We start from the raw sequence: 27,216 nt of genomic DNA, 5'->3' as shown, positions 1-27,216 counted from the left end.
AAATAATCTGGAAAATATTTGAAATAGACCAGCACTTGGTCAGTCTTATTCTCCTTCCATGTGGGTGTGAAAGAAATAGAATTGTTTTGGGAAATCTGTTTTTCTTACACAGGAATGAGCTTACTGTCACAGGAAGCTGCAAAGCATCTCACAAAAGGGTAGCCTGACACAACCAATGGTAGGACAAGTTAGACTTGATGTAACAGTGGTGCCTTAATGAGATGGTGGTGTTCTACATGTAGGAAATGTGTAGGTCATTTCTTAAAGTTCTGTTTATGTTCATTTAACTTTTGTGAAGAAAGGTCAAATTGGCTTTAGATTCTACATAGTAACTTGTTAATACTACAAGTATTTATTTATGATTAGAAAAAAAATTAGTCCTACCATCATGAAGTGGTGGTCTAGAAGAAGAGACACACAATAATCAAATAGTCACAGAAAATAACTGAGTTACATGCCCTGCAGAGAAAGAACAAGATGCTACAAGAGTGACTATGAAGAGGAACCATACAGAGACGGTGGCCAGATGATCTCCTGGGAGGAAATGACTAAAGTCTTAGTGAGAGATAACTAAGTGAATATAGAAAAGGAGAAGGGACATTTCAGACTAAAGAAACCACATGTGTAAAGGTTCTCTGTGGGGAACTGAAAGACTAATGGTTCTAGTAGAAAACAAATAGTAAAACAGTGAATGTAAATGCAAACAGATCAATAATTATACCAAACATAACTGGTCTAAATATTATAAAGAAAGTTTTTCAGGATAGATTAAAAACAACAAAGCTTAATTATATACTGCTTACAACTTGTATACCTTAAATAGAAGGACACAGAGAAGTCAGAAGTAAGGGTAGGAAGACAGGAAGCATCACAGGAAATAAACAGGAACTTTAAAAATTATAATAGGGCAGTCATCCAGTAAGGTCAAATGATTCTAAATTTCTATACTCTTAATAAGCTTCAAAGTAGATAGAGCAAAAATGAGAGCTAAAAGAAGTAATAGATAAATCCATAATGACAGGGGAAAATTTTTACCACGTCTTCTAATACCAGATAGAACAGACAAAAAATTGGTAAAGACATAAAAAAGCCAATACACTTAACCTAATTATATTGATACACTAATTATATATAATACACTTAACCTAACTGTATTAATTTAACACTGCCCCAACAATGGAAAAATATGCATTCATTTCAAGAACACAGGGAATATTTACCGTAATACACCATGTACTAGGCCATATTTTTTTAAACAACTTTCAAAAGATTGTCTTAATTCAGGGTAAGTACTCTGACCACAGTGAAGTTGGGTAGAAAAAGGTTAAGAGTGGGTCTATAACTAGTTTCTCTCTTTTCAGGAAATTGGGGGCTGATTTTTGACTGATGGAATTTACTATCTAGATTATTAATGATTTTTCAGAGATTTTCTTATATGTGACTATTAGTCTGAGAAACATTTGCAGCAAATATATCTGGTATATAAATCTGTAATTTTTGTGTATATGAATCACTGCTGTCCTGAAAAATGGAAATTAGTCACATACTCCTGGCTATGTGACTAGTGAGATATAAAAGCTGAGAGATCCCAAAACTAAACATCCCCAACTAACTGATTAAGCACAGAAAGTTAGTGCTTGTTATTCTGAATCTAAATGACATCCTAGTTTGGAAAAGGTGTCTAAGGAAGCTGTGTTTAGTGGGTTTGAGGTCTCCTAGCTATTGAGAAATATTTTCTGCAACTCTGTTTTGAATCCTTTGCTAATTACTGCCTGATGCTAGGTGAGACTCATGTGTTGAGTAATTCTGACTGATAATACGGGCATTTGTAATCAAGAAGAAACTAAACAAAATTCAATAAAATAAAATAAACTCAGTTTAAAATAATACATGAGTAAAATAAGAAATTTCAGTAGGAGTTAGAATATGTATTGAATTGAATTAAAAATATGATATATTAGAACTTGTGAGCTGTTTTATTTTTTATTGAAGTATAGTTGATTACAATGTTGTGTTAGTTTCTGGTATACAGCAAATTGATTCACTTATACATATATACATTCTTTTCCATTATAGGTTATTACAAGATATTGAACGAAGTTCCCTGTGCTATATGGTAGGACCATGTTGTTTATATCTATTTTATATATAGTAGTTTGTATCTGCTAATCCCAAACTCCTAATTTATCCCTGCCCCCCTTTCCCCTTTGGTAACCATAAGTTTGTTTTCTGTCTGTGAGTCTGTTTCTTCTTTGTAATAAGTTCATTTGTATCATTTTTAGATTCTCCAATGTAAGTGATATTATATGATATTTTTTTCTCTGACTTACTACACTTAGTATGATAATCTCTAGGTCCATCCAAGCTGCTACAAATGGTATTATTTCATTTTTTATGGCTGAGTAGTATTCCAAAGTATATATACATACCACATCTTTATCCTTTCATCTGTTGGTGGACATTTGCATTGCTTCCATGTCTTGGCTAATGTAAAAACAGTGGTGTTATGAACATCAGGATGCATGTATCTTTTCAAATTAAGGTTTCCCTCCAGATATATGCCCAGGAATGTGATTGCTGGATCATATGGTTAGTCTGTTTTTAGTTTCTTAAGGAACCTCCATACTGTTTTCCATAGTGACTGCATCAAAAGGGCTGATGTGTTTTGAGAAAGAGTAATAACCTTTAATCAAATGTTGCACAAGAAGGAAGATTGAAACTCAGAGCTCTAAATGTTTATCTTAACAAATTAGAAAAAGATCAGGAAAGAAAGTAGACAGGAGACAGTAATAAAGTTTACAAATCAATGAATCAGAAATCAAAGATATAATAGGGTAAAACAGCAAAGCCAAAAGTTGGTGTTGTGGGTTGAATTGTGTCCACCTAAAATATATGTTGAAGTCCTAATCCCCAGTAACTCAGAATGTGACCTTTTTTTAGAGATAGGGTCATTACAAATGTAATTTAAGATGAATACTGGACTGATTAATCGTACTGGAATAGTAAGATTCCTTGTAATCGTTCATTAGTGGAATTTACCATCTAGATTATACTTGATCTTTAAAGTGGTATTTATGTAGAAAGGGAGAAAAGGTCAGTAGGTATCATTTGGAGAGAGTTTTTAGAGAAACCTGGATTTCTCTTAAGCTGAGGTGTAAATGGAGAGATCAAGGAAAAAGTAAAGAGCGTTTTTTTTTTTTTTTTTTTTTTTTTTAAATAAAAAGGGTATGGGGGGTAGGTGACTTCCCTGCAGTAATAGACCGCATCCGTGTCAGCCTTTCAGAGACGAGAACTGTCAAGCAGGGAGATGTGGGTGAGACAGTGGGGATGGGAAGGCAGAGCCTCCATCACCTCACACCTAGGTCAGTAGCAGTTGACACTGGAGGTGAGAAAAGCAAGAAGTTAAAGTAATCTGGGAGTATACACTGGCAAAGCTAGAAGAGAATGATGAATACAGAGAATTTTACTAAACGAGTAGAATGTAGCATGGTAGAAAGGTGATGAGTGATGTGAATCATGCAATTTTAACTGCAAATCTGGAATCATTAGCTTTTACGCTATTTTACTTTATACTGCATCTGCCGTCTGTTTTCTAAGTTCCATAGTAAAAACCTAATCCTATTCATTTTAACATCTTTCATCACTTATTATGTTATTTTGCACATACTGGACAGGCAGTGAGTTAGAACAGAACATAGATTTTAGAACACTAAATATCTGTTACTGAATCCAACCTTTGTTACTACCTGAGGGATTTTACACAATTTATTTAATCTCAGTATCACTGTAACCATCTTTAAAATAGCTGTAAGTCTGACTCACTGAAATGTGAAGATAAATCAGAAATCAAGTACCTAGTAATAATACCTGCTGATTATATAGTGTTCTTTCAATGAATTATAGATCTTTACTTGATTTCATTTCACTACATTGGATTGAAATTTAGATTGTTTATACCATTTTTTAATCTATTTTTACTTTTAACCAATTCTTTCATTTTTCCTGTTTTCAAGACTTGTTTCGTTAGAAAACATAAAATCTTAAATTAAAAGGATTTTTTCAAAGTAAATTGAACTACATTGTTTTGAAATGTATTATATCTTAAATGCTACATTTACATACATGCTCAAATTTCTTCCAGTTATTCCTCAATCTCTTTGAAGTGTCTATGTTCTTAAACTAAGTCAAAGAAAGTAGTTAGAGATTGATTTTGACTACACAGTAATTCAGTGTCTCACAGTCACTGAAGTACCAGTCACCATTTGGGTTGTTTATGATGCTACAACCCTAAATAGAGTACCAGCACCATCCTGTATCAAAATACATTTGACAAAAAAGTTTTTTTCTTTCATTTTTGTCACTGTGAATTATGTTGAATGGACATAGAACAGACCAGAGATGAGCAGGTCTGCCGAACAGTCCCTTATTGTGGCAGAAAAGACTTTTGAGCAGATTCCAGCTAAATGGGTACAAGAGACTAAAAGGAATACAACACAATAAACAATAACATCACTTGGCATCCATAAAAAACAAACTAAAAAACAGTCCTTATTTAATTTATATAATCATATTATGACATTTTCACAAATATAATTCTGAGTTCTATTATATGCTGTAGACTGAATGTGTTCCCCCCAAATGCACATATTAAATTCCAACACCCAGTGTGATGAGTTGGAGGTAGGACCTTTGGGAGGTGAATAGGTCATGAGAGTGGAGCCCTGAAGGATGGGATTGATACTCATAAAAGAGAGAGCAGAGAGCTCCTTCACCCCTCCCACCATGTGAGGACACAGTGAAAAGTTGGCTATCCATGAACTAGGAAACAGGTTCTCACCAGACACCAAATCTGCCAGAGCCTTGATGTTAAATTTCCAAGACTGAGCAATAAGTTTCCGTTATTTATAAGCTACCCAGTCATAAAAATAGACTTATAGTAGTATTCTGTTGTAGCAGCCTGAATGGACTAAGGCACTATGGAAAAATAAATGAGTAGAAACAAGCAATTTTAGGGAAGAAAGAAGAATTACTGACTCCTTTGCAGTCCAGTTAGTTCTCAAAAGAGATCGATAAAAACAGAAAGATAGAGGATGTTTTATAAAAGTTATGGACAGTGGATCTATGTGTTGATGCAACTCCAAGTCTGTTTGCATCATAACTTCCATTACAGAAGCAAGAAACCACAGCGGTGCAGTGCCTTACATCCAAAGATTTATTGTCTTTTAGAATAAAAAAATAAAGTGAAATAGTTGGGGTGGGACTAATGCATTTGATATTGATATTGTAACTCAGATGAGGAAAAAGTTCCCAATAGAAGGATTAGGGCAGAGGAAATAGTTTAGGAATTTGGGGGGAGGACGAGTGGACCATATTTTTACCCAGATTTAAAACCATTCATGAAGGCATCACTTTCCTTATTAAATGGTACAGCTTTAACTTTGACAATCAAGTTACAGAGAGCAACTAGCACGATACAATTTTAAATCAAAACAAAGTAAACAAAGAACAACCAAAAACAGGTAACCTTAGTGCTAGTCTTTGGAAGAAGATACTGTTTCCAATGGAAAGGGCATTTCATTGGCTTAAATTCCAAACCGGAAACACTATAGAAATACCTGTCTACTTCTGTTTAAAATATAAATATGCATTTTACTTACAAAAACGAATTCAGCAACATTGGTTCACATGGTAGACGACTATTTTAGTTTAACAAAAATGGCTATGTATTAGTTTAAGTTACATATATATTTTGATGCTCTTTCATAGAGACAATTTCTCATTCTTTTAGCATGTCGATAAAGATGATTCCTTGTATCCTTTAAAAAAATAATTGGGGTGGATAAAGAAGCATCTAGAGTCTATCCATATTGCCTTAAAGGTATTTCATGTATTTAGACAGAGAAAATCTTGAAGAAAAACTTGAAATCTTAAAGAAACTGAAGAAGATCTTGAAACACGATGTTAGAGATACAACCAGAAAACTAGAAACCACAAAACACAAAACTGGAATGTGAGATATTACAGTTGAACAGAATAAGATAACAAATTTTTGTTCAGTATACACCAGTACTCCTCATCAGATTATTCTCAGCAATTGGCATTGTATTAGTTTTATATTTCTGGCTTTGCACAAATTGCTTAAAGGCATGAAACACACACACCCACACTTCTTATTTTACATTTCTCTAAGTCAGAAGTCCAACACGGGTCTCACTGGACTAAAATCATTGTTGGCAGGGCTGCATTCCTTTTTGAGGCTGTGGAGAAGAATGTGTTTTCTTGGCTTTTCCAGCTTTCAGAGGCCACCCACATTCTTTGGCTTGTGATCCTCTTCCTGCATCTTCGAAGCCAGTGATGCCACATCTCTCTGACTCATCTGTCATCACATCTTTCTGTGAGTCAGCTGGGAAATATCCTCCTTAAGGAATTATGTGATTATACTGGACCTATCCATATAATCCAGAAAAATTTCCCCATCTTAATATCCTTACACTTAATCACATTTGAAAAGTTGTATTTGCCATGGAAGGTACCATATTCATAGCTTCCAGGGATTAGAGAATGACTATCTTTGACTGGGCAGTTATTACGTCTGCTACAGGCAAATTATGCTTTTTAAAATTTTCTTTCAAGTGTTCCTCTATGAGGCTGCTAAGGTTAATGTAGCTTAGTTACGGAAACAAGCTTTACTTGTGACTATGAACAAAATATATCTAAAAACATAAATTTATCACATTACTATTAAATATCCCTTTTATCCTTAGCAGTATCCTTTGTTCTGGAATCTACTTTATCTGATATTAACATATTCACTCCAGTTTTCTTTTGATTAATGTTACTGTGCTGTCTTTTTGTTTTCATCCTTTAAATTCATTTGTGTCATTATTTTTGAAGTGGATTTTTTTCTAGGCAGTATATAGTGAGGTCTTGCTTTTTCATCCAATATAACAATCTCTGGCTTTTAATTGGAGTATATAGACTATTTATATGATTGGATTAAATCTATCATCTTGCTATTTATTTTCCTTTAGTACTTTGGCTGTTTAAGTTAACTCACAGAAGAGTAAAAAAGAAATCAACCACATAGCATAGTATCTGGTAAGCACATACACTCTGTTCTCATTTTTATCTTTTTCTGCCTTCTGTTGGATTGAGTATTTTTTAAAATAATTCCTTTAATAATCTCCTTTTTGTCTTATTAATCTATAGTTCTGTCTTGTTATTTTAGCAGTTATTTTGTGGTTTATGGCATGTATTTTTAACTTTTTAAAATCTACCTTCAAGTGATAATATACCTCTTTACTTTTAGTTAAACTTACCACATTATCTTTCCATTTCTCAATTATTCTTAGCCTTTCTGGTCATATTGCCATGTATTTTACTCCTTTGCGTGTTACAAACTCCAGAATACATGTTTTTTATGTTTGTTTAGTCATTTTTAAATTTAAATAATAATAGAAATACCTGTATTTATCCATATGGCTATTGTTTTCTGTGCTCTTCATTCCTTTGTATCTCCATCTGGTATAATTTTTCCTCTTACCTAAAGGACTTTCTTTAACATTTTTTAGAAGAGGTCTACTGATGATACTTTCATCTTTTTTTGGTCTGCAAAAGTCTTTAATTTTTATTTGAAAGATATTTATTTTATGTATAGAAGTCTAGATTGACAGGTTTTCTTTCAGGACACTGAAGATGTTTTTCCACAATCTTTTTGTTTGCAGTGTTTCTAATAAGAAACCTGGTGTCATCCTTTCCTCTGTGTCTCTGTATATATTGTGTCTTTTCTGCCTTAATTTATGACTGTTTATCACTGGCTTTAAGCTATTTTATTATGATCTGTGATATGACATCATTCTGTGTATCTACTTAACATTCTCAAACCTTCCTCCACCTTCTTAAATACGTAAAATATAGTTATAAAAATTGCTTTGATATCCTTGTCAATTAATTATCCATATAATTTCTAAGTCTATTTCAATTGATTGTTTTTTTCACTGAGACACACCTACTCATCCATTTGTTCATTCACACTTTTTGAACATTATATTGTTCCAGGCTTATTGCCAAACACTTGTAAATAACCAAGGGAAAGTTACAGTGTCTACCGTTCAGGGCTCAAAATTTGGTAAACAGGTGGGTTATGACAGACATGGGTACATGCTATAGAATCATAAAGACAGGTACTCAATATGTTTGTCCATATTGATTGTGAATGTATTGTTGGTTTTGCTTTTGAATTCTTCACCTTACTTCACCTTTTTTGGAAGGCAGGGGCAGAAATCTGGCCATAAAAGTGGGTGAAAGTTGCCTATTCTTATATCCTTTAGATCACAACAATCAATATTTTCATTACACAGATTTTTACACAATTTTCCTAAGTCAAGCCAAGACAGCAAATCTCTCACCCAGACTGATCATTTCTATCTATGTCTTCAATTGAAACCTACTAGTCTTCTATTTAAAAAGTCAATTTCCAACTAAACTCTCAACTTCTTTGGAGAGACAAAAATATTCCACAGTCTCTTAAACTGGATTCTAAACTTGATCTTGATAATTCATGCTTATAAAATTTCTGTCATTAAATCAATTTTAAGTTGCAATGTTTTAAATGAAGTGACTCAAAGGGAAATTTTCCCTTAAATTAAGAATTGAAAAAAATTAAAGGGAAAAATCTCAGAAATTATTTTTAGGAGTGCAGTATACCTGACAGCCACAGAAAATACTGAAGATTAAGCCTACAACCTGGGGAGATAAGCAGCTTAAAAGTGCAGTCCCTCCAGCCCTTTTGCTGACACCATGCCACTTTATCCCTCCCCCCAAAATTAGTAGGTAAAATTCTGCAAAACCTAATTTCCTTTCACTATGGATGTCTGTCATGCTGCTCTGTATCCTGTGTGTAGTTAAGTAGTCTTTGTTGTCAGTCTATTTGTTGTTCCCTAGTCACTGAAAAAGGTGGGAGCTTCAGATAGATTCTCTAGTGAATAGGATGTTCTATGAGTTGGAAATCACTAAAGCTGAAAATATCAAAGACAAAGATAAACAGCATTAGATGCTAATATTTCAGCGCAAAAGAGTACGACAAGGGAAATGAGACTAGAACGTCAGCATGACTTTTTGAAAATCAAAGTCTCTGACTAGTTTTCAGACTGATCTGTGAAGAAATGTGACTTCTGACCTAAAAAACCAGAGGTGATCCTAACTAACTTTGAACTTAATTTTATTTTTTCAATTTATTTTAAGTCAGCTTTCGATTCTTACCAAGATTATAATTTTTAATTGTGCTACATTTTCCTGGTACTGGACATGACCAAGTACTTGAACAGGCCTAACCATTTGGGGAGTGGGATGTTGTTTTCTGATGTTATCCTCTCCTTTGCTCTGTTCTGCATAGCACGTGGGGGATACAGAGAGAGACTAGTGCCACTGTGCACTATACTGGGCAGACTATAGACTGTGAAGGTTTGATGTTGCACTTGTAAATCTGAGAAGGGAAATATTTTGAAGCTGTGAGTGATAACTAAACAACGTTGTAAGAGTAGTTATTGAAACTGAGGATGCAATCAAAGGCAAAAATAATAGGGTATTTTATTTGTGTGCAGCTACTTCTCTGAGCTGAAAGAAAAAAAAATCAGTGAAAAACTTATCATTTAATAGAAATGTATAACTAATTAGAAAATAACAAGAAAGCAGTATTTAAGTTCTATAATGTGACCTGTGAACATACATATTCAAGGGATATGAGGGAAGTACAGTTAAATAGGGTGGTGGTAATGAGGGAAGGAGGTTTTGAAACTTTGAACCCTGCCCTGAAAGAAAAGATCAGGATTTCTGGAACCAGGAAGAGAAAGTCTGTGACTTATTTGATTGTCTAGTCATGTTGGTATTTTCCTTTAATAAGTGAGATAGTTATTATATATAAAATTATGCATTTCTTAAAGATAATTATTACCCTTGCAACTTACCATGTATTGTGCCTAGAACAATGTCACACTAGGATAGAAAATATAGGTCTTATAGCTGATAAAAATCAGCTAGATGACAAACACACATAATGTCCCTACTTAATGACCCAGCTGACAGGCACCACAGGAAATGTTAACATTTCTCGAAACCTCAATCATTTGACCCAGATCTTGGTGAGTTTTTCTATATCTCATACCATCTATTGAAGTACTTGTTTAATAATTTTCTTTACTCAATTCAGTCATGTTATTTAAATGCCTAAAAAACAGTATAACCAGTGTCACTTGCCATGAATCAAAGTAACCATGAAAACAAACACAATACAAAACTATATGGTTAATTTGAAAATTAAAATGGAAAATGAAATTAATAAAAAATATAATCAGCTTACTTCTCACCTAAAGGTGAGTTTGTTGCATAATAGTATAGAGTGTCACTAGGTTAGATGATAGCTAGTAGAAGAAAAAAATGGGTTCCATATCAGAAAGATAATTGCATATTTTTGTTTTGAGGTTTATCAGGAATAAAAAGTCTATCTCACACATGTATCTACTAAGAAAGAGCAAGATATTTCATCTAATTCCTCTGATAGGTTTAGATACTGAGAACTAATTACTAAACATTATTGATACTAGATTCGTTTGCAACACATTTTTAGCCCAAGAAACCATATGACGCAGTATCTCAAACCTGTTCTTTGGAGTCTGTCCTATTCATGGACTGGTGCAAGCAAGCATTTCTTATTCACTCACTTTTACCATCTAGTTTTGAAAAATTTATGTAAACATCTTTTATCAATTATTTCAAATATATCCTCATAAAAGTCACCGTATTTCCAATCTTGAAGTCAACATTGATGTCTCTTCCTCATACCTTATACTCAATCAATCAGAAACTTGCATGAGCCTTTCCTTTGAAATAATATCTAAAGCATCCAACCATTCTCATCAGATCCATCACTAACACCCTGTTCTAAGTCACCATCAGGTCTCCTAGCTTATAATTTTGACTCCAGAACCCAACTATTTATTTTCCATATAGTACTCAGCCTTATTTTAAAATGTAAGATCGTATCACTTCTTTGCCCAAAACCCTAGTCCACTTATAGTACAAGCTACAGCCTTTATAACAGTCTGCAAAGCCCTGTAAAGTTTTATTTATTTGTCCCTCTATCCTCCTAGCTCTATTCTCAGTAAAAAGTACATTCCTGGAGGCCAGGGATTTTGTGTTTACTGCTTTATCAATTGAGCCTAAAACTGGTTTTGATACATGTACAATAAATACTTGTTGACCGTGTGAGTACAGTTTCAGTGAGCCGTTCTATGAATTCCTGACCAGATATGAATTGAGAGAATCCAACACCTTATAGCTCCAGTGTTAGCCTCATTGCATCCATGTGATTCACGTGGTCTTTTAAGGTAATACTGATATAAGAAGTATGCATTGCAAGAATAAATTTATTGTTTAAATAAACATGTAGATATGCACGATATATTCATATGTCCATTCTAAGGCGTATGACTTTTCAATTAGAAGTTTTATCTAGAAAGCTTGAAGTTCTTGTCACACTGTATATAGTCAAGTGATGCCTTCTGAATGCAAAACCTTATAGCATTCATTTTCTTCTCCTCAGAAAACTAAGGGAAAAAGTTGAGAATCCAATGGCTTGAACCTAAAGGGATTGGCAGAATCACACCCTTTCACCAATTACTTCTAACTATTGAAGTACCCCTAACATAACTCAAGATTTTCTTGTATATTTTTCTAACTTTGGGGGTGTGAATTGAAAAAAGGCAGGAATAAATACAGAAATAGAGGATACCAGCAATTGGAATCATCTCCAGGAACAATACTTCTGAACAGTTGACACTAAAAGGTTTATGGTATTGGTAATTCTTGGGTCTGTATAAACAGGATTATCTTGATGCTCCTTGCTTTATCTTTATCCTAAAGCAATACTATATATGAAACTATGGGTTTGATCCATTGGGTTTTTTCCTAATATATTAAAATATATGCATAACCAGTAAAGTAAAATAAACCTTGTTTTTAATCACCTAAAATCATCTAGATTGCCACCAGGTCCAATTGTGTCACATCTTGGGAAAACTGTCTAGGGCAGTGCTATCCAGTAGAAATACATTACAAGCCACATGTGAGCCATATACACAACTTTAAATTGTTAGTAGCCACATTCAAAATGTGAAAAGAAACAGGCAAAATTACTTTTGCTAATACATTGTATGTGATCCAGTGTATCAAAATGCTATCATTTAAGCATATAATCAATATAAAATTATAAATATTATTATTCTTTAATACTAAGTCTTTGAAACCCAATGTATATTTTATACTTATGGACCATCTCTACTTATCACCAAATACCACATCCTGGAAACTTTTTCATTAAAATTTAACCCTAGTGTTAGGAAGTTTAATCAGACTGTGTTTACAAATGAGGAGAGTGAACATTCATATCATTGTTTTGTTTTCTTGCTAGCTATGCCCTGGCATCCAGTCTCACTAGGTATTCTGGGGATGACATATTTTCTCATATTCCTACCCTCTGGCTTCCACAGCAAACCCTGCTGCCAATTCTGTTGAAAGAGAAGGGATCTTGAGACTGCCTCACTGCTCTCCTGGGGTTTATGGTCTCATCCACCACCCACACGAGCTGGGTAGTTCTTGGGATGCCAAACACGTTGCCAAGGCCAGAGGTGAGAGTAGGGGATGCAGAATGAAACTCTTCCCTACCACAGACCCAAAGATCCTAAGTATTCCAAGATCCTCACCAAGTTTCTCAAGAAACAACTCTTCAGCTTTTCATGCTAACCCTTATGTTTAGGGAGACCCAGCATCAGCTTCTAGAGTCCATGTGGGATGGATGCAAAAAGCTTCCATCTTCAGTCATACTCAAACCATACTAAAAACAGCCCTCTTGACAAAACTATTTATTAGACATGCAGAGTCTACACAGGAATGTTCCCACTTTAAAAAAAAAAAAAAAAAAAAAAAGCCCTTCAGGACCATAGTAGGTAACTGATACTCCTAAATCCATAGAGTCAGAGAAATACATGTAAAATGAAGAAGCAGAGGAGCCACTCACAATTAAAGGAACAAGAGAAGTCCCCTGAAAGAACAGATAGACCTCAAAAGTTTACTAGATCATGATTTCAAAAAGTGGCTGATACAAGCACTGAAAGAAATAATAGATTATGAATACAGATGCAAAATACTATAAAAAGTAAATAGAAACTATAAAGAGGGGCCAATTAAAAATAGGAAACTAAATGGCTGAAATAAGAGCTGAACTACAGGCAGTCAAAAGCAGACTAGATAATGCATAGGAACAAATAAGTGACTTAGAAGACAGGTTAACAGAAGTTACCCAATCAGAAAAAGACAGAAAAGCAAATATAAACCAATGAAAGCAATATAAAGGACCTATGGGATAACATAAAACATGCCAATCTATGCATAATAGAGATCCCAGAAGGACAAGAAAGAGAAGAGGGGATTGAAAAGGTACGTGAAGAAATCATGACTGAAAACTTCCCAAACTTAAAGAAGGAAATAGATATCCAAGTACAGGAAGCAAAGAGGGTCCCAAACAAGAAGAAACCAAACAGACCTACAGCAAGACATATTATAATTAAGATGGCCAAAGTTAAAGATAAAAAAATGATTCTAAAGGCAGCAAGAGAAAAACAAAGACTTATTTACAAGGGAACTCCCATAGGCTTTCAGCTGATTTCTCTACACAAACACTGCTGGCCAGAAGGGAGTGGTAAGATATATTCAAAGTCCTGACTGAGAAAAAGCTGAAACCTAGGATACTCTTGCAGCAAGACTATCCTTTAGAATAGGAGGAGAGATAAAGCAAAAACTAAAGGAATTCAGCAATACTAAACCTATCCTAAAAGAAATGTCAAAAGGTCTAAATAGAAAAGAAGCAGGACACTACAGAAATGAGAAGAGCATAATTGGAAATGCAGTAACTACAATGAATTGCAAGAGAATAAACATGAAGTTGTAAAAAAAAAAAAAAAAAGGACATCAAAATTGTAAAAAGTGGGAGAGGGGAGCAAGAAAATAGTTTCTCTCTCTCTCTCGTTTTCCTTTGTTCTTTTTAGGATGTGTTTGAGCCTACAAGACCACTAGTCTGAAGCAAACAGCTATAGTCACTGGTTAACATACTTGAAACAGGATGACCACAAATCAGAAGCATATAATAGAGTCACAAAAACCAAAAAGAAACCAAGCTAATGCAAAAGAAAATTATCAAACCACAAAAAGAAAAGCAAAAAGGAAAAGAAAGGAACAAAGAAGAAATACCAAATCAATTGGAAAACTAAGTTCAAAATGGCAATAAACACATCTATCAATAATTACTATAAATGTCAATGGACTAAATGCTCCAATCAAAAGACACAGAGTGGCAGATTGGATAATAAAAACAAGAGCCTATGATATGCTGCCCACAAGAGACCCACTTTAGGGTGAAGGACACACATAGATTGAAAGTGAGAGGATGGATAAAGGTATTTCATGCAAATGGAAATGACAAGAAAGTGAGAGTACCAATACTCGTATCAGACAAAATAGACTGCCTTTCTTTATGCCCTTTGTTTTAAAGAGGGACACTATATAATGATCAAAGGAGCAATACAAAATGAGGATATTACATTCATCAGCATATGTACACCCAATATAGGAACACCTAAATATATAAAACAAATACTAACAGACATAAAGGGAGAAACTGATAGGAATACAATAATAATAGGAGACTTTAACGCCCCACCAACATCATTAGATAGGTCTTCCAGATAGAAAATCAGTAAGGCAACAGAGATGCCAAAAGACACAATAGAACAGTTGAACTTGGTTGATATTTTTAGGACATTACATCCCCCCCAAAACAAAATATATATTCTTTTCAAGTACTCATGGAACAGTATCTAGGATAGACCATATACTCAGGCACAAAAGAAGCTTTAAAAAATTTTAAGAGAATGGAAATTCAAGCATCTTTTCTGACCACAATGGCATGAAACTAGAAATCAACCACAGAAAAACAAACAATAAGAAAAGAGGACTGCATGGAGACTAAACAACATGCTACTTAAAAACCAATGGGTCAACAATGAAATCAAAGAAAAAACTGAAAAAATAATTTGAGACAAACAACAATGTAAACACAACTACACAAAATCTATGGGATGCAGCAAAAGCAGTCCTTAGAGGAAAGTTAATAGTGATACAGGCCTTCCTCAAAAAACAAGAACAATCTCAAGTAAACAACCAAACCTACCACCTTAAAGAATTAGAAAAGGAAGAAAAAACAACCTGAAGTCAGCAGAAGGAAAGAAATAATAAAGATTAGAGAAGAAATTAAAAAAATAGAGATTTTTTAAAATAGGAAAAAATCAATCAAACCAAGAGCTGGTTTTTTGAAAGAGTAAACAAAATTGACAAACTTCTGGCCAGGCTCACCATGAAGAAAAGAGAGAGGACACAAATAAACAGTAAGAAAGAAAAATGGAGAAATTACAACACCACAGAAATACAAAAAATCATAAGAGAATACTGTGAACACCTATTTGACAATAAATTGGACAACCCAGAAGAAATGGACAAGTTTCTAGAACCATACAGTCCACCAAAACTGAATCAAGAAGAAATAAACCATTTTAACAGACCAATCACTAGAAGTGAAATAGAATAAGAAATAGAAAAATCTCCCTACAAACAAAAGTCCAGATGGCTCACTGGGGAATTCTATCAAAGAAGAGCTCATACCATCTCAAACTTTTCCAAATGACTGAAGAGGAGGGAATACTCCCAAACTCATTCTATGAATTCACCATCACCCTGATACCAAAGCCAGATAAAGACACTACCAAACAAGAAAACGAATGGCCAATACCACTGATGAACATAGATGCAAAAATCATCAACAAAATACTAGCAAAAAATCCAAAAACACATAAAAAAAATTATACACCATGATCAAGTTGAGTTCATCCCAGGGACACAAGGATAGTTCAACATAAGCAAATCAATCAATGTGATTATACCACATCAACAAGAAAAAGGACAAAATTCACATGATCATCTGAATAGATGGAGAAAAAGCATTTGACAAAATTCAACACTCATTTATGATAAAAACTCTTACCAAAGTGGATATAGAGAGAACATATCTCAACATAATAAAAGCTATTTATGACAAACCTACAGCCAGTATAATACTCAAAGATGAAGAGTTGAAAGCCTTCCCACTAAAATCGGATGCTGACTCTCACAACTTCTATTCAATATAGAATTGCAAGTCCTAGCCATAGCAATTAGACAAGAAAAAGAAATAAAAGGGATCCAGATTGGAAGAGAAGCGGTAAAATTGTCACTATATGTGGATGACATGATACTACAGATATAAAACCCTAAAGGCGCCACACAAAAACTACAACTGATAAAAAGAATTCGGCAAAGTAGCAAGATACAAGATTAGCATACAGAAATCAGTTGCATTTCTTTACACCAACAATGAAATATTAGAAAAGGAACATAAAGAAATAATCCTTTTAAAAATTGCATCCAAAAAAAGTAAAATACTTAGGAATAAATCTGACCAAGGAAGTGAAAGACTTATATGTGCAGAACTACAAAACATTGACTAAGGAGATTTAAAATAACTTAAAGAAATGAAAGAATACCCCATGTTCTTGGACTGGAAGAATTAATGTTGTTTAAATGGCCATACTACCAAAAGCAATCTACAGATTTATTGCAATCCCTATCAAATTACCCAGGACATTTTTCAAACAACTAAAACAGATAATCCTAAAATTTATATAGAATTGTAAGAGACCCATAATTGCCAAAGCATTACTGAAGAAAAAGAATGAAGCTGGAGGAATAACCCTCCCAGACTTCAGACAATACTACGGAGCTAGAATAACCAAAACAATATGGTATTAGTACAAAAACAGATATATGAATCAATGGAGCAGAATAGAGAGCACAGAAGTAAACCCACAGCATTTGGTCAATTAATTTTTCACAAAGGAGGCAAGAACATACAATGGAGTAGAAGACAGTCTCTTCAGCAAATGTTGCTGGGAAAACTGCATGTAAATCAATGAATTTAGAATACTCCCTCACACCATACACAAAAATAAATTCAAAATGGATTAAAGACTTGAACATAAGACAGGATATTACAAACCTCTTAGAAGAAAACATAGGCAAAATATTCTCTGACAAGTCTCAGCAGTGTTCTAAAGGCAGTCTACCCAGGCAATAGAAATAAAAGCAAAAATAAACAAATGAGACCTAATTAAACTTAAGTTTTTGCACAGCAAAGGAAACCATAAGCAAAACAAAACAACAACCTACAGAATAGGAGAAAATATTTGCAAAAGATGAGACTGACAAGGACTTAATTTCTAGAATATACAAGCAGCTCATATAACTTAATAATAAAAAAACAAACAACCCAATCCAAAAATGAGCAGAAGACCTAAACAATTCTCCAGTGAAGATATACAAATGGCCAACAGGCACATGAAAAGATGCTCAATATTGCTAATAATCAGAGAATGCAAATCAAAATTACAATGAGGTATCACCTCACACCAGTCAGAATGGCCATCATTCAAAAGACCACAAACAACAGGGAACCCTCCTACACTGTTGGTGGGAATGTAGTTTGATGTAGCCATTATCAAAACAGTATGAAGATTCCTCAAAAAAAAACTAAAAATACACTTACTGTATATTTCAAGAATCCCACTCCTGGGCATATATCTGGAGGGAACTTTAATTTGAAAAGAATCATGCACCCCAGTGTTCATAGCAGCACTATTTACAACAGCCAAGACATGGAAACAACCTAAATATCCATTGACAGATGACTGGATTAAGAAGTTGTGGTATATTATACAATGCAATACTACTCAGCCATAAAAAATAAAGTAATGCCATTTGCAGCAATATAGATGGACCTGGAGATAGACATTCTAAGTGAAGTAAGCCAGAAAGAGAAAGAGAAAGGAAGATACCGTATGATACCACTTATATGTGGAATCTTAAAAAAAAAAAAAAGACAAATTAACTTATTTACAAAATAGAAACAGACTCACAGACACAGAAAACAAATTTATGTTTACCAGCGGGGGAAGGGAGGTGAGAAGGGATAAATCGGGAGTTTGAGATTTGCAGATAGTAACTACTATATACACAATTGATAAACAACAAGCGTATACTGTATAGCACAGGGAACTATATTCAATATCTTGTAGTATCCTATAATGAAAAAGAATATGAAAATGAATATATATGTATATGTATGACTGAACTATTATGCTGTACACCAGATATTGAAACATTGTAAACTGACTATACTTCAAAAAAAAATCTTTCAGAAATTAACTCTGAGAAAATTATTTGCAGTGACTAGATTGTAGACGACACTGTTAAAAAAAAAAAAACACTATAAGAGGAGGAGAGAATTTGGGGTTATGGAACCTTCATGAAAATGTTTATAGACCACAATACTGTGAATCTAGCTACAAGGCACTGTATTCTCTTCCAAAGACAATTTTTTTCATCTTTTTGCCTCATCCACTTTCATAATAACAGTGCTTCATGAGACTGTTTTGATATGATGGCTTTAACTGTATCATACCCCATTCACTGATTTTAGTGAACTTTTTATAGTTTTACAATAGTTATGTGAGTTTGAGAACCTCAAATTAGAAGATCATGTTTAACTTTCCACAATCAAGTCACCTGTCACTAATCTATCATCTTTGTATCTACCTACCAACCATTTATCTATCACCTATGTATTATCTAACAAAAAGCAATAAATTGGTTCTAAATTGCTTCTATCTAGCCTTTGGTGCTAGGGAGATTTAGGAAAATTTCTTGATGTAACAATTCCCTGATTTATAATATATCCTATAAACTGATATGGGACAAAAGACCAATGTTAAGGTTTAAAAAAAAAAGATTGCAAGAAGGAAGAGAGGGATCACTCAACAACCAGAGGCTGGAGAAATCCACAGCCCAGTGTCTTGATGTATCAAATGCAAGCCTTCTTTTATTCATGAGTATCATTGAAACATCTTCGAAGAATTGCCTTGTGGTCAACAGGGAGTGTAATAGACTCGTTACTCTCAGGAAATAAAGAGAAGACCCACGTCACCCTGGTAAGAAAAAGAGCTCTCATGACCTTCAGCAGGGGTGAGGAAGGTGGATCTCTTTGACATTTATTAATTTATAATTTAATTTAATTACTAATTTAACTGCAGTTGAAAGAGGTAGAATAACTTGTTCAATAAGAATTGGGATCCTAATGAGAGTCACAGTGTTTGTTCAGGGGAATAAATCTTTGAAGATCTCTGAAAATTTATATATAGTGGTCATAATTTTGTCCAGGGGGACAAAACATTAAGAGTCTCTTTGGTTGTTGGATTTTAACTTTTGGAATAAGTGACATGAATTTCTGTTGATTATGGAAACTGTTCTATTCTAAAGAGCACATTCATATACTGACATACTGATGAAGAAAAATCTTTAGTTGCTCACATACAATTTTAATGAAGCTGTCCAATACCAGCTGGTCACACTCTAAGGACTCCAGTCTACTTGTAATCTCCTTAAAGTAAATTTACTTGGGTGCTGACGTCAAAAATAGAACTCTATCAGTGTCACCTTTATGTCAGCAAACAGATTAAACACTTCTAATATCCAGCATAATGACATTCTGTATGGTCTAGATCACATTTGTGATAGTATATTTGATACAGCTGTAAACCTTGGATGACTACGCCTGCCTAAGAGAATAGCTTTTTTTCTAGTCTTAAACACATTACAGTTGCCAGTGTAAATCACTTGTCAGTCTATGGCAAATGTAACAGTGTTTTAATCTGAAAAAGGGGAGAAATAAAATAGAGATAATCTTTTTGGCCGTTTTCTTGGCACCATCACACATTGGAGACTGACAGGTCCTTCACTTGAGTGACAGGTGTCCTTTGAAATGCCTGTGAATCAGTATCTGTACAGACTGTTGAAATGCATATTTCCCTCCTTATCGTAAAGGCATGGATGGGCAAGATAGGTGCTGTTAACATTGCAAATAGCTCCAGAATTATTCATTGTCAGCTCCAGGCAAAGAATAGGAGGAAAGTTTTATTATTCACCATGCACAATAGCAGGATGCTTAATGATTTTCAGTTACCTTGGCAGAATTGTCTGTCGACTTCAGGCACTAGCAGTGGGTGACACAGGTCTGGCCAAGTGTTAGAGCAAGATCATACATTCTGGTCCCATTTTAATTTCTAATACATTAATCTTTCCCTCCCAGATGCACAATGAATATTCCATAGACTCTTGTTTGTCAGAAGCTGTCTGGCTTTCATCTATTCAGGTGGTTTCATTGACTGTGAAAGCGTGCTTCAAAGGCCTGATCAGTCAATGACAACTGTCTCACAATAGCATTGAGTAATGCTTCCCTTTTTTCTTTTCAGGCATCTGATAGACAACTTTGACACCTGATCTCTGGGGACCTTATGGAGTCACTCAGAGTTCTTAAGAGACTTCCCTTACTTTATCATTCCAGAAAGAATTGTCACAGGTGAATGTATCGCACTTTCTCAGGAGCTGAACCTGACCCTTGAATCCATCTCATTTGCACTGCAGGTTTCACAGTGAATTAAAATGGATTAAGTTGGCTTAATGCTGTTTTACAAGCAAGCAAAAAGCACCGTGCCATTCATTTTTAATTTTAATCCTTTGTCTTAGCCTGCTAATTACTATTGTTTTAAGTTCATTATCCTGGCATGCACATTGTTACTGGTTGGATGCTAATGCTTGTAAGCAGTGTCCTTACTTTTGCAGGTACTGACCCTTCAATTGTCAAATTAGTCCATGTCATTGCTGAACAGCAGACTCTGTAATCTACAATTCTCTCTTTAAAATTTTATTCTTCTCTTGTCTCTTAATTAAGCAATAACCCCACTGAAGCATCTTATGCACAGACTCAAGTTCAAAAGCATTAAAAGGAGAAGGAGAAACTGGAAATTGGATATGTGATTCTTTTAGTTTCTCTGACAACCCTGGGTCAGAGAAATTTTATCATACCACATGTTTTGTCTGTAAAGCTTGCAATATATGACCATAAAAGCAATCTGAGCTACATTTCCTATCTCACTACAACTTTTTTCAAAACCTTCATTAATAGCAATGGGGATGCTACAATGCTTCCGTTGAGGGCAAAACATAAGGAAGAAAAAAAACATTGCTGAGAAATGACTTGAAAAGATGAACCAGTCACAGAATTCATGGAACTCACTTCTGGTTCAAGATTCAAAGTGTCGAGCATACTTTCTCATTTCAATACAAGCATTATCTCCACAGTGTCCTCATGGAGGTCAGCCAGCTCTCTGAACATTTTCTGTGCAGGAAACTGTGCAGCCTCACAATTGTGATATTCTGGTTACTACAAAGTTTATTGTTATCATGAATTGAAATCTACCTCCCTCTAACTTCCATCCACTGGTCACAGTTCTGTGTTCTGGAGCCACGCACACTAAAGACCTCTGCCTTTGCTTCATGACTCCACTTTGGTTATCTGATGCATGCCTTGCCAAAGCTTTTTCAAAAGACTAATAAATACACCAAGTTCCTGTACTCATTATTTAAGTAATACAAATTTAAGACCGTTTTCTAATCACAGTCACTCTCTTCTGAACATGTTTCTCTTTGTTCTTCTCCAATATGCAATTTTTTGTCAGAGATAAGAAACATTTGGGAAATACATCTATCCTCCATGAAGACCAGCAAATCCAAAAAAACATGAATTCCCACCACCAACTGTGTCAGCTTACATGGATCTCAACCCACTTTGCCTTCCTTCTTAATCACAATGTAAGAAATGTCCCAAATCCCACGCGCTCCTGATTCTCTCCCCTCTTGCAGCTTCAACGGCTTTACACTTACAAGTATTCGTACTCTCTCCTACATCAGCAATTCTTCCCTTTCTACCAGATCAGCTTAGCAAGAAATCAAACCATTTTCTACTTAAAAGTAGTCCCTCCACCTTGATCATAAATCCGCCTGTGTCTACTGCCTCCATTTTTCTCCTCTCTCTCATAGAAACTTAGTATCGAGTTGTCAGCATTCAGTGTCTCTACTCCTTCTTGTTATATATTACCTCCTCAGACTACTCTAAGGTTTTGGTCACAGTTTCCTGAAAATGCTTCTGTCTATGAGTTCCATATTGCCAAAATCAAGTTTCTTCATTGTTCTCATTTACTCAAGTCTCTCAGGAACATCTGACACAGTTGGCTACCTTTCCTTCTTGAAATATTTTCTTTTTTAACTTTAGTTGCACTGTGATATCCTGGTTTACCTCATACTCCACTGGCTGCTACTTCCCAGTCTTTGCTGACTTCTCTTTCTCATTCTGATCTCTACATCCTAGAGTCTTTGATCCTTGAACTTTGACCCTCTTCTCTATTTACATTCACATTTTAAGTGATCTTATCTGATCCCACAGTTTTAAATGGCATCCATATGTTGACATCTCCCTAAATTAGACCTTGAATGCTGGACTCTTCTGAGAGCTTTAGACTTGTATATTCATGTTCCTGCTCAACATCTCCATTAGTTTTGAAACATTTCACTTTGTTTCTCTTAATGATTGGTTAAATAATCAGACTTATCTTTTCCCCTTATTCCCACCCAGATACCTAAAAGAAGTAGAGAAGACATACCTTTGAGTTGTCTAAAAAGCAACAGAATCTGACAAGACAATAATTATTGGGTCAAAAGTATAGATGAAATAGAAATCAAGAGCGGAAAATGAGCTTGGCAGCTGTTGCAAGATGAGCAGAACAGTAATCAAAACTAGACCTCCCCCCCAATTTGAGAGTCTAACAAGAGAATTTCCCAGCAATCGTCTGGGATCCCAAAGAACTGTGCTCTGCGGGGAGAAGGTAAAATAGAAAGGGAAAAGCCCTCACATGGAATTCCAGCCTGATTCTGAGTCAACTAGATTACCTCCAGGAGCTTGGCAGAATTGTGAAGGAAAAGCTGGGCTGGTCTAACAAGATAACTCACAGGTCTAGGAATGTGAAGGAGAGGCTGGGCTGGGCTAACAAGATAACTCACAAGTCTAAGTATTGGAATACTGATCTGAGTTCTGCTGGACTAACTTGTAAATCTAAGTTAATCAGTGTTGGTTTGCTGTTAATGTTTTTTTGCTAGCCAGCTGGATTTTCAAAGATACATATCTGGCTTTGGAATGTTGGTTTGCTGCCTCCCCACCTTCACTATTGTGATGATAATGCTGCTAAAGCTGTTCCATGCCTATTGGCCCAATACCCCAAGCTTGTACTTTACCCTATAAAACTTCATGCGCACGTCTTGGAGGTGCTCAGAGCTTCAGAGCAGAAGCCCCTCTGAGCCCGCCAGCGTAATACATCTGAGTACTCCAACCCTCCGAGTGGTGCTTGTTTCTTGACTGGCCTGTCATTTCCGTAACAGAATGAATCACAAATTCCCTCTGGACAGTAGCTACATTCATCCTAAGCTCTGATAGCTACCAATAGTTATCCATCCCACAGTTTAAGACAACCAAGGAGTACAAGAAATAAGACACCATGAAGGAGAAACACCGAAAAGAAAAAAAAAAAACCAGAAATGAACTATAAATACTTCAGATTGTGCTCAGATGACATTTCCCTCATCCCCAAATTCAATCCATCAATAATGCTGTAGATTATACTTCCAAGAATTTGTAATAACAAATATTCTTTCAGCATCTTTACTGCTATAATCCTAGCCCAAATGGCTATAATTTATCACCTGAACTACTGTAGTACCCTATTAAATAATCACCCTGATTTCATCTTTGTCCTCTTCTAATTTTTCTCCTTGTGGCATCCAGCAAGATCATTGAAAATTTTAATCAGATTATATCAGTTCTCTTCCTAAAACCCTTCAATGGCTTCCTACTGTTTAAAAATGGTTTGCAAAGTCCTGCAAGATTTCCTGATGTGTCTTCTTTATACCATGCTCTCAGCTGCCTTTCTTGAGCATATAAGCTTAACTTTACCTCATATTCCTTGCACTTACTGATGTCTCTTTCTGAAAAGTACCCTTCTTTTATAGACGGTTTAGCTCAGGGGTCATTTCCACATTAAGACTTTCCTGATTACTCAATCTAACCTCCCACCTCTTCAGTCAATCTCTAGTATCTGTCTTGTTGTAAACTGCATTTACCACTATCTTAAAATATTATTATTTATTCATTAATTTACTTATAAGACCTTACCACTCTAGTTCACTGTTATATTTCCAGAGCCAGAGAGAGCAGTGCCTGGCAAGCAGCAGGGGCACAAAAAGATTTGCTAAATGATGAAAATACTTTAGCTCTTATTAGCATAACTGACAAATGTATTATAAACATACATTTCTGTGAGAGTTTATCATTGGAAAGTCATTTTCAAAAATGTTTCCCATTTTCTCCACTGTTTAGCATACAGAAATTAATAAACTGTGAGGAAGAAACTGTAGTTTAACCTATTACATGTGATGTCCAATAAACTACAAGTTTTTACTAAAGCTCCGATGAACTAGGAGAAGCATTTGCAGCAGATTTAAAAGGACCTGAGTTTGTGTCCTGATAAAGTTAAAATTACAGAAACGACTAAATCTTAAGTATCAAAAATACAAATGGTTGGGGGTATATGTTTAAAAATAAAAATTGGGTTATTGACCAATAAAGTATCATCTGATGAATTTTATAAATGTTATATAAATGCTAAGAAATCTAAATAAGTGACTAACAGGAATTTGGTGAAAGAAAGCACTTGGATTTTAGTTAAGGATTAAGAGTGGCCATAAATGTGAGAGAAGAGAAAGGAGATGGCATTTACAAGAAGAAAGGGATGAATTTGAGTGGGAAAAAAGGCATGAAGCTTTCTTATTTGAGAATAGAGGTATCTAAATTGTGTGGAAACTTGGGTTGTGAGGAAGGAGAATCTAGTGCAGTGTTTGAAAGGCAGGGCAAGCCCACCTGAAACTGTCACCATTTTAAAGGAAAAGGGGGACATGGTTGGAAATGGGCAGCAAGAAAACCAAGGGTAACTGTCAGCAGGTGTGAAGGGCTTGCTCTGCCTAAGATTTGATTTGAAGACCCTTCCCGCATTCCCACATTAATTCTCCATCACAACCCTGGACCGAGGGACTGATTTTCATTCCTGTTTTAAAACTGAGAAAGTAGAAACTTAGAAAGGTTTAAAGTACTTGTGCAAGACCAGTGATCCTTGAGTGAGAAAATCAGCATTTTCAGCCTAATTGTTCTGATTCTTAAATCCACCCTTACAGAACATTCTCTATAAAGCATTCTCTTTGACTTAAATCTAGGATGTGCAAGTTCCCCAGCAAAACCCTGAAGGTTTTCACACATCCTTGTTTAAAATTTGCTGTTGCTTTCCTATGAGTGTGCGAGTGTGCGCGTGCACGTGCCTGAGCCAGCGCTTCTATTTGTAATAACATGTTGGATTTACAGGGCCTGAGGTTTCCTTGGCAGGCAGCCATCTATTCTCACCTTCTCAAGCTTGTGGCTACAACAGTTGGCATTCCATTTTCCTGCCTGCTCTTTTTAGACATTTCTTCCATCTGATTAGTCATTTAAAATCTTCCTGCAGTGTTTGTTGATCTTCACCTGTTTGTTGCTTTTCCTGTGTTTAGAGGTTAAAATGTTATGTTGGTGTCAGCTTAATAAAGCCTAAGAGGAGATGAATCCACACAACCATCTGAACTAAGCAGATGGCAAAGCATGGTTTGAAAGTTGAACTGCTCCGTGGTGTGCCTGCCTTAAAATAAGGGAAACATTTCAATGGGTTTCATCTATAGAATAAGGAGCTCAACATAAAGTTAAAGCCCAGTTATACTAGGTGGTTAATAATGATTTCAATTAGAATTTCTTTTAATTTGCTAACCCCAACACTATGTGTATAATTGAATTCTATCAAGTCTCAGAATAAATTTGGTTATTACTGCTAGCAATAATATTTTAAAATAACATATCTCAAAGCCTTGGGAAGGGAGCCTATTTGTGATTTCTTAATGGGTAATGGGATGAACCAGACCACCTGGACCCCCAAGCTCTGAGAGTCAAAAATCTAAGTCAACAACAGCAGGGACTAAATTTTAGGACACTCCTTTTACCTAAAAATCACTCAAGAGTGACTAGTAAGTGCTCAACACATTGTTAGTAGAATGAAGAGAAACGCTAATAACTTTGAAATAGGGTAACAGACAAGGACCAAAAGAGCTTTTTGGATAGAGATAGACTCACTTTAAAAGTACGATGATTTGCTTGTTTTGACATTAATTAGTATCCTCTTAACATTTTACCATTTCTTCTTAACAAACTCCTATACTCCTCATAGGACCCTCTTTCTCCCTCTAACACTTACCAAAATATGGTGATACCACTAAACTCTGGCCTAATTTCAGCTCCTTTTTGCAGAAGCTGCTCTTAATTCACACTGTGTATATTATTGGCCAGGGAAATAGGGCCAACAGTTTTCTAAATCCCCATTTTCATTATCTTTTTGCTTTCAGATAAGACCACTTCTCACCAACGTCATTTATTTACTTACCGTTGGCTTCCCACAACTTTGATGACTTTGGTACCAGAATCAAGATTTTCTACCTTAGAGCTTTCCCCATCATTTTTGGAGACTCCAAAAATTTAGAGAAGCTTTGGTGTCACAATTCTGCACCTTTTCAACTCAAGTATCATTTTCTCTGTTCTTTTTTGGCACTTTGTATCCATAGCCACACCTTAGGCCTTTACTTCAGAGTAAACATGGTTTACTTCTGAATCTTAAACTCAACTGTCTTAGTTCTGTCTCTGTCTCTCACTGCATCCCCTTTTAATCTGACTTCCCTCTCCTTTCCTTGCCAAATCATTTCACTTTTCATTTTTGTAGTATTACTGTAAGTTGTCCTCTTCTTGTTTTCAGAGAAATGTTTTAATGAATTGAGCAAAAGAATCTCCCTCCTCCTAGGAATTTCTATATAGCATGTCTAGTATCATCTCTCGTTTTCAGCAAGTGTAGGAAAATTCTGTGATTATATTACTTTATTTTTTAAAATATACACTATTTTGATCTTACAATGTGTTGAAACCTTCTGTTCCATCTTTGGTGCAGTACAGGTTGA

At 35.1% G+C, this 27,216-nt stretch overlaps 1 long non-coding RNA gene across 1 annotated transcript in view; it reads left to right on the top strand.

Moving 5' to 3' along the window:
- Positions 1-21,050, top strand: part of LOC116663630 — a 146,237-nt gene extending 125,187 nt beyond the window's left edge. The window contains exons 3-4 of the long non-coding RNA XR_004319868.1: positions 2,077-2,116; positions 20,505-21,050. This is a non-coding gene — a long non-coding RNA (uncharacterized LOC116663630). The remainder of the gene's footprint in view (positions 1-2,076; positions 2,117-20,504) is intronic.
- Positions 21,051-27,216: the final 6,166 nt, after the last annotated feature.

Source organism: Camelus ferus, chromosome 5 (assembly GCF_009834535.1).
Source record: "Camelus ferus isolate YT-003-E chromosome 5, BCGSAC_Cfer_1.0, whole genome shotgun sequence".
Taxonomy (NCBI): Eukaryota; Metazoa; Chordata; class Mammalia; order Artiodactyla; family Camelidae; genus Camelus; species Camelus ferus.
The sequence above is the reverse complement of the archived record's forward strand: the minus strand, read 5'-3'. Positions and strand labels throughout refer to the sequence as shown.